The 10,000-nt window shown below is 38.6% G+C and overlaps 1 protein-coding gene across 4 annotated transcripts in view; it reads left to right on the forward strand.

Moving 5' to 3' along the window:
• The window catches only part of LOC106869372 (potassium voltage-gated channel protein Shal), a 442,940-nt gene that overhangs the window by 421,159 nt on the left and 11,781 nt on the right, over positions 1–10,000 (forward strand). The gene's annotated exons all lie outside the window — the stretch shown is intronic.

Consider the following 10,000-nt stretch of genomic DNA (forward strand, 5'->3'; position numbering starts at 1 on the left):
TACTTGGCTTGCCGGGTCTTCTCACGCACAGCCCATTTCCAAAGGTCTCGGTCCGTAGTCATCGCCTCGGTGAGGCCCAATGTACGAAGGTCTTGCCTCACCACCTCAGCCCAGGTCTTCCTGGGCCTACCTCTTCCACGGGTTCCCTCAACTGTTAGGGTGTGGCACTTTTTCACGCAGCTATCCTCCTCCATTCTCACCACATGTCCATACCAGCGCAATCGTCTCTCTTGCACGCCACAACTGATGCTTCTAATGTTCAGCTTTTCTCTCAAGATACTTACACTCTGACGGGTATTCACATTGACATTACACATCCAACGGAGCATACTGGCTTCATTCCTTGCGAGCTTACGTATGTCCTCAGCAGTTACAGCCCATGTTTCACTGCCATGTAGCATGGTTGTTCGTACGCATGCGTCATACAGTCTGCCTTTTACTCTGAGTGAGAGTCCCTTTGTCGCCAGCAGGGGTAAGAGCTCTCTAAACTTTGCCCAGGCTATTCTTATTCTAGCAGCTACACTTTCAGCGCACCCACCCCCACTACTAACTTGGTCGCCCAGATAGCGGAAGCTATCGACTACCTCTAGTTTTTCACCCTGGAATGAGATAGAAGTTGTTTCCTGTTTGTTTGCAGTCTTTATTGCACCTGAACATCTGCCACAAACAGAAACTAACTTGCTAGTTAACCTGCCTTTGATGTTGCTGCACCTCTTATGTGTCCATAGCTTGCACCGGGTACATCTTATAGAGTTACTACCTACTCCTTTTCTACATACTGAGCAGGGCCATCTACCTGAAGGGGTTTGTGTTTTATCTACCTTCCTACTTATTAGGATTTTGGTTTTAGCTAGGTTGACTCTAAGGCCCTTCAATTCTAGACCTTGCTTCCACACCTGAAACTTCTCCTCTAGTTCTGATAGTGACTCCGCAATTAGGGCAAGGTCATCAGCATAGAGGAGCTCCCAGGGGCAACCTGTCTTGAACTCCTCTGTGATTGCCTGGAGGACTATGGTAAATAATAGGGGGCTGAGGACGGAACCTTGGTGGACCCCTACCTCTACCCGGAATTCATTGCTGTACTCATTTCCAACCCTCACCTTACTGGCAGCATCTCTGTACATGGCTCGCACAGCTCTCACTAACCATTCTTCTATCCCAAGTTTCCTCATTGACCACCAGATAAGGGATCGGGGGACCCTGTCAAAGGCTTTCTCCATGTCAACGAAAGCCAGGTACAGAGGTTTATCCTTAGCTAGGTATTTCTCTTGCAACTGTCTCACTAGAAATAAGGCATCAGTAGTGCTTTTACCTGGCACGAACCCAAACTGCATCTCATCTAAATTGATTCGCTCCCTAATTAGTTGGGCTATGACCCTCTCTGTAACTTTCATAACCTGATCTAACAGCTTGATGCCTCTGTAATTATTTGTATCTAAAGCGTCCCCTTTACCTTTGTAGCAGTTGACTATGATGCTGCTACACCAGTCATAGGGTATGACTCCTTCGTGTATCACCTGGTTCGTAATACGGGTGACTAGGCTATAGCCAACACTGCCAGATATTTTGAGCATCTCTGCAGTGATTCCTGATGGGCCGGGGGCTTTCCCGGTCTTCATACTCTTAATTGCTTTATCTACCCTGGTACTATCAACTCGGATAGCTGGTCCCTCTATTGGGTCGACATAAGGCAGGCTCTCTTTCTCCCATTCATTCTCTTTATTAAGCAATCTATCGTAGTGGCATCTCCAGACCTCTTTCTTTGCATCCTCATTTAATGCAAGCGTACCATCATCCATGCGAACACATTTCTCTCCTACAACATCACTATTCTCTCTCCTACACTGTCTTGCTACACGAAATACCTCGAGTCTTTGGTCCTCACGGCGCAGAACATTGGCAAATCTTTCCTTATCTGCTTCCCCTCTGGCTAAATAAACCTGTCGCCTAGCCTCCCTTCTGGCACATTGGTACAATTCCCTGCTACCACCGTTCTTCCAGTCCTTCCAAGCTTGTTTCTTTTGTCTAATAGCCCTGTCTACCTCCTTGTTCCACCACCACGTTACTCTGGGTCGGGAGGGGACCTTACACCACCCACAAATCTGGTCGGTGGCTTTCAACAGGTTGTCCCGCAGAAATCTCCAATTGTCTTCCACGTTGTATGATGCTATATCCCCTTCTATTTCGTTAAATGCTTCAAGTAACTTGTCTCTAAGTCTCTGTCCGTTTGCAGGGTCTTTAAGCTTCCACACCCTTCTTCTCCAAGCCTGTCTAATTCTGGGCACCCATTTTGCCTTAATCCCAAAGTCGCTAACTACTAATCTATGTTGTGGGGTACATTCTTCGCCAGGGTAGGTTTTGGCATTTATAAGCCGCCCTCTTTCCCTATTTCTGGCGAGGATGTAGTCGATTTGGCTAGAGTGTCTGCCGGAGCGGTAGGTGACTAGGTGACTGGCAGGTTTCCTGAAGTTGGTATTGCAGACCATAAGATTGGTTGCATCACAGAACTCCAGCAGTCTGGTTCCCTCCTCGTTGCGGGAACCGAAGCCATAGCCTCCATGTATGCCATGGAAGCCCCCAGCACGACGTCCGACATGACCGTTGAAGTCTCCAGCCACAAAGAGAAGGTCCCTGTCACTCGTCGACGAGGTAGTTTATACATACATATATATATACATATATATATATATATATATATATATATATATATATATATATATATATATATATATATATATATATATATATATATATATATATATATATATATATATATATATATATATATATATATATACACACAGATACACATACTATCTGCGGTGAATATGAGTTCATACATACATAAACTTGAAGGAACATGCTTATATATATTTGCATACATACAACATCAGTATCTGTTTTGTTATGCTTAGACAGACAGAATTTCTCCCCATATAGCATGTCACTAATCAACACAATCTTTTGTCATTTCTGAGAGATGCAATGAGTTTAGATCTGTCTTCACCATTTTTTCCCTGTTCTTCCATAGTATCCTTCATCTGCAGGTTCTATTCACTTTGAAAGCATGGAACTTCTTTATACAGCTATGCTCTTCAATATGCCACACATGCCTATACAATGCAGTCTTCTCTTACACATTACATCATATACCCCTTATGTTTCCTCTCAGCTCACTTGTGCTCCTTGGTTACGCACTCTAGTGTTACACATTCAGCAGAGCATGTTTGCTTTATGTTCTTGATCTTCACAAATCCTCTGCTTTCACAGTCAACATCCTCCTATCACATAGCATTGCACTTCATACACATGCACTGTACAATCTGTCACCATTCATCTATAAGAAGAAGATCCTCTTTGCTAGCAGAAGTAACAACACCCTGAATTTTTTTAGGCCAATTCTTTGGATGTTATAGTCTTTGAATACCCTTTGCTAATTAGGTTACTTAGCTTGCAGAAACTACAAACTACTTTTTGGAAGGTTTTCAAGTATCTGATAGTATCTATTTCCCATGTGCACTTAGTGTTTATTATCACCATGCATCTGCATGGTAAAGCATACCATCTCTGTTAGCCTACATTTGATGCTACTGCACCACCTGTATTTTCATAATTTACACAGAGAGCACCAGATGGATATTCTACCCATTTCTTTCATAAGGAGACATAAACACACCTTTTCCCTGAAGTTAGCAGGGTCCTATTTTCTCTCCTACTTTCTGATACTTAAGTTTTTTGCCAGGTTATCTTTGAGGCTTCTCAATTCAGGTTTTACTTCTGCATTTAGAGTTTCCTCTCTACATCCTCAACTGAATCTGATAAAATTAGACCAGTATAGAGGAGCTCCTAAATTCTGCTGGTCTTAAACTAGTCTGTTATAGCTGACTGAATTGGAGAAAACTTGCACTTTAAATTCATAGCTGAACACATTGCTAACTCTCTCCCTGCTTCTACAGCCCTCACAAGCCACACATCTAAACCTAATCTCCTCAGCATCAATCAGCTCACAGATGCCTTCTCTAGGTCAACAAATGCCAGGCATGGTAGTTTACTCCATGCTAAGTACTTCCCCTGCAGTTGCTTATTAAGAAGATGGCATCAGTAGTAACTATACAAATTCTCATCTTAATTACTTGTGCAATTATCCTTTCTCTAATTTCATAACCTGGTCAATAGTTCCATACCTCTATAAACCAATTCTTTCCAAAGCATCATTTTCAAACTTGTATCACTTGACAAAGATGCTTCTATGCCAGTCATTAAATATGTTACTTTTCTGAACCAGCTGATTGACTATGGATGTGATCATCCTATGCCAAACACTTCTAGATATTTTAAGCATCACAGGGAGTGATTCATGATGGCCCAGTTGTTTTCCATGTTTACAAATCTAATTAAGGTATCTACTATATTTCTGTCAACCTGAATGGCTGGTCCCTCTGTAATGGATACTTGCAGTAGACCTTAGTTCTCTCATGTATACTCCATAATAGCACTTTAACCCCAATTACTTTTTAGCACCAGTGAGAGTAAGAAGATACAATAATTCTAATAGACACTGATATTAAATGATGATGATCATCATCATCATGATCATCATTTAATATTCACAAAACAAAGATATGAGTTACTAATAGTTTCTTGTTTTGGAGACATGGATCTAGGCACGTTTTTATAACATGCTTTGTATCTCCAAGCAACCTTCATGAGTCATGACACCAGCAAAATAGATGTAGCTTGTTTGTTCACCTCATCTCAGAGCTAGAAGTGCCTCATGATTTCTCTTGTACATGCATCTTCATTTGCATAGACCATGTGCTCAGAACTTCAAAATTGCTTGGAGACACAAGGCATGTGGTAAAAACTTGCCTAGACCTATGTCTCCAAAGCAAGAAACTATTAGTAGCTTGTACCTTTATTCTGTCTGCATTAATGATATTTATCTCTCACTGGATGGAATATGTTTTTTGCTGATCTTACCTTAACAGAACAGTAAACTACACACACACACACACACACACACACACACACACACACACACACACACACACACCACTCCGTTGGTTACAGCAATAAGGGTTCCAGTTGATCCAATCAATGGAACTGCCTACTCGTAAAATTAACATGCAAGTGGCTGACCACTCTACAGACACACATGCCGTTAATGTAGTTCTCAGAGAGATTCAGCATGACACAGAATATGACAAGGCTGGCCCTTTGAAATATATCAAATCTTGCGTTGGATATATGGTATTGTTCCTGTGGTCTTCCACCCTTATGTATCCAGTCTTACTATATGTGAATTCTAGCTCATGCTAAACACTTCAACTCTAGCCCGTTTTTATGTATTGTTATATTAACAATATATAATTATACAATATATATATATATATATATATAGATATAGATATATAGATATATGTATGTGTGTGTATATGTTTGTGTGTCTGTGTTTGTCCCCTCAACATCGCTTGTCAACCAATGCTGGTGTGTTTACGTCCCTGTAACTTAGTGGTTCAGCAAAAGACTGATAGAATAAGTCCTAGGCTTACAAAGAATGAGTCCTGAGGTTGATTTGCTTGACTAAAGGTGGTGCAAATGACTGAAACAAGTAAAAAAGTAAAATAGTATACTGCTAAAAAAAAAAAAACTATAGTCATGTAAAAACCTTTGCACATTTCAATTTAGTCCAATATACAAATTACAAATTCCAAAAATTGGAATAAATCCATTGATGAGAATAAGATAGCATTTTGAATAATATTGAGTAGAATATCATCAGGGCTTGAGTATATTTGTAAAAGAGTTACATGTTTCCAGATGGGATTTTATCAATCTTATGTATGTATGTATGTATATAAATCTATCTATACATATATATGTGTGTGCATATTGCCTCCAAGAGGTAAGGTGGTGAGGAGCTTCAGCCAGGTTCCTCACAGGCAAGACACATAGGTATAAAATCTTCTGGGAAGGTAACAATGACAGGGTAGGTGGTGTGAGCATACCTCTTGCCGAGAAATGGGTGGTCTTACAGAATAGTAAATCAACAATTATCTCTGCTTATGACGCACAAGTGGGTCTACTGAATGGACAGAAGGACCAATTTTATGATATCCTCCTGCAGGTTACATCAAAGGCAAGTGACAGTGATCTCATCTTCATGGCTGGGGGATTTCAATGGGCTTGTTGGACAAGGCTACCAGAGTTCTGTGATGCAAATAACCTATTGATCTGCAACACCAACTTCAGGAAGCCTGCTTGCCACATGATAACCTACTAATCAGGTGACTGTGCTAGCCAGATTGATTATATTCTCACCAGACAGCAGGATGCATGGTTGCCCTTAAATACAAAATCTTTCCCAAGTATAGAATGTAATGCCCAGTATAAACTAGTCATTAATGACTTTAGACTCCAGACCAGAAGGATGCCAAGAAGCAGACCAATCTGGAAAAGAAGGATTTGGAAGCTTAAGGACCCTTCATATGGTCAGAGATTTAGGGACATCCTAATTGAGAAATTTGATGAGAGGCAGGAGGAACTACAGACCTGTGACATAGAGGGCAGCTAGTAATTCTTGTGGATAGCTTACTGAGTGCCACGGACCAAATCTGCAGTTGATGCAAAATCCCATCCAGACCTAGGCTGACATGGTGGTGGAATGATGCTGTAGACAGGGCCATTAGAGCAAAGAAATAGGTCTGCAAGGCCTGGAAGAGTTGGGGTAGCAGGGAACTGTATCATATATGATGCTGTATTTCTGGTAAGGCAGCTGCAGGAGAAATACATAACCAGAGATATATGTATGCATATGAATATATATCTATCTCTATATATTACTTTTATATATTTTTCTTATAATCTGGGTAAAAAAAACCTTATAATGTGCTTTCCAAAGCTCCTGTTCGAGCATCAGCTACCATATGCTGTCATACAGCAGTATTTTATCTGTCACTGGATATATATATGTAGAAATCCACAAATATTTATAGAGTACAAACAAAAGATATTTATACAAGATGGATTGAACAGGCTTTATTATACATCACTAGTGATATGTAATGAAGCCTGTTGAATCCATCTTCTTGTATCAATATTTTATATATGTATATATGTGTGTGAGGGTAAGTGTGTGTGCGTGCATGTGCGTGTGTGTGTGTGTGTGTGTGTGTGTGTGTGTGTGCGTGCATGCATGCATATGTATGTGTGTGTGTGTGTGTGATATTTTAAATCATAACAATATTATGTGTTTGAAAACTATTTGGAAAGTTTTTACTTTTGCAAAATTATTTTGCATTGATTATATTTTATATTTCAGATTTAATGTTGTGTACTACTTCATACTAGTAGAGATTTCATTTTAATTTTACTTGAAATTTATTGTAAATCTTTTATTGCTTACACAACACCAATGAAAGAAAATTAAATGTCCAACAATGTTTTCCTATCTTTTTAACTATAAACTGTTAATAAAGAAAGGCAAATGAATTATAACAAGGATATGACTGTTTTTTAAGTTGACAAATGTTGTGCTTAAAAATGTGGTATCTATGTAAAAAATTTAAATATTTCAAATTGCATGCACATTTAAATTAAAGAAATAAAACCAAAAAAAACATTGTTATATTAATTTCTTTTTGGGATCTTTAGTAATGTCACAAATTATATCACATATTATTTGATATCATGTAAGTAGTATATAATTTCTTTATATACTGATATTTTGTCACTTTACCTGCTTTCAGAGCTGTATTCAGTGCATAGAAATTAATTACATTCACAATTATTTAAAAATATTATGGTATGTTCGAACAGTTAAGTCTTTTGCATTAATAATAAGAAATAAAATAAATGTGGAAACAGCAAAGGATAGTGACAATTATGCCAGTAGTGACTGTGGTGGTAAATGTGTGTATTATGACTGGATTCAATAGACCTTTGCTGGATGCTAGAACTAATGAAGACAGTAATGAGTAGAAATATTGCCAAATAAAGAACCATACTGGTACTGAACAACAAAAGAAAATCATACATGTATATAATCTAGATTTAAATAATTAATATTATTTTAAAATATCTACTCAGTGTAGCTGCTAGAATAAGAATAGCCTGGGCAAAGTTTAGAGAGCTCTTACCCCTGCTGGCGACAAAGGGACTCTCACTCAGAGTAAAAGGAAGACTGTATGACGCATGCGTACGAACAACCATGCTACATGGCAGTGAAACATGGGCTGTAACTGCTGAGGACATACGTAAGCTCGCAAGGAATGAAGCCAGTATGCTCCGTTGGATGTGTAATGTCAATGTGAATACCCGTCAGAGTGTAAGTATCTTGAGAGAAAAGCTGAACATTAGAAGCATCAGTTGTGGCTTGCAAGAGAGACGATTGCGCTGGTATGGACATGTGGTGAGAATGGAGGAGGATAGCTGCGTGAAAAAGTGCCACACCCTAACAGTTGAGGGAACCCGTGGAAGAGGTAGGCCCAGGAAGACCTGGGCTGAGGTGGTGAGGCAAGACCTTCGTACATTGGGCCTCACCGAGGCGATGACTACGGACCGAGACCTTTGGAAATGGGCTGTGCGTGAGAAGACCCGGCAAGCCAAGTAAGATCGTTGCCAGTGCCCCTGGACTGGTTCTTGTGCGGGTGGCACATGAGATGCACCATTTTGAGCGTGGCCGTTGCCAGTACCGCCTGACTGGCTCCTGTAGGATTTTCGAGCGAGATCGTTGCCAGTGCCCCTGGACTGGCTTGTGCGGGTGGCACATAAAAGACACCATTTCGAGCGTGGCCGTTTTCGTGCGGGTGACACGTAAAAGCACCCACTACACTCTCTGAGTGGTTGGCGTTAGGAAGGGCATCCAGCTGTAGAAACTCTGCCAAATCAGACTGGAGCCTGGTGTTGCCATCCGGTTTCACCAGTCCTCAGTCAAATCGTCCAACCCATGCTAGCATGGAAAGCGGACGTTAAACGATGATGATGATGATGATGACTATCATTTCTTTTATTTTGCTTATATGTAACAAATTAGTGAATGCTTAGTGGTATCATCAACTGGTAAAATACATGCCATCAAATCTTGAGAATGAAATAATAATAATAATAATAATAATAATAATAATAATAATAATAATAATAATAATAATAATAATATTAATAATGATAAAAGAGACAAATAACCAATTTTGCTAGGCAATGAAGTTCATGCTACTTTGAAAAAAGGACATCCAGAACATTTAAGAAAATAAGATATTTTCTTTAATATGGCCATTTTAAAAGATTCAATATGTATGTAATATAGATGTAAAAGTTTTGTTTATCACTCATATGAAAAATATAACAAAGAGGAAAAGAAACATCTATAGTTGTCTTTGTATTTAGTCCACAAATCATTGTTTTAGACAATTGATTTCCTATATTTGGTTCTTTCTATTGCTTTCTATGAAATGCTAAAGAGACTAAGTGTTATAATCATTTTAATGTATTTATTAGAAAGAAATGTTTGAAAGTCATCATTAATTTATCCAACATATAATTTTTTTTATTTATTTTAGAAACAAAATGTTCACATATATGTATATAACTTATCTATTTCATTGTCTAGTTAAAAGATGTGACAACTGAAGTTGCTTATTTGTTCATGCTATAAATTCCCTATATTTTTTTTGCTTCTAGCTTTTGTTATATATTAATTCAATCACGTTTATATTTCAACATACCTATGTTTTGTGTACCTTTATTTATTTTATGAAATGTATTTATTTATAAAAGTTATTTTTTATGCTGTTTACCTATATCATTTGTTTACTTATTTCTTATCACATTTCCCACTTGTTTGCCTTCTGCATTTACACGACAATTTATTTACCTCAGCTAAAAATGAATCACTTACATTCTGTACATTATTTTCATTTATAATACATCTTTTATTATCATTCTTAAAGTGCTATGGTCATCATTTATATCATCATAAAGCACTACTTTCAGTTTAAGAAAG

This window comes from Octopus bimaculoides, chromosome 4 (assembly GCF_046866305.1).
Source record: "Octopus bimaculoides isolate indiv1 chromosome 4, ASM4686630v1, whole genome shotgun sequence".
Classification (NCBI taxonomy): Eukaryota; Metazoa; Mollusca; class Cephalopoda; order Octopoda; family Octopodidae; genus Octopus; species Octopus bimaculoides.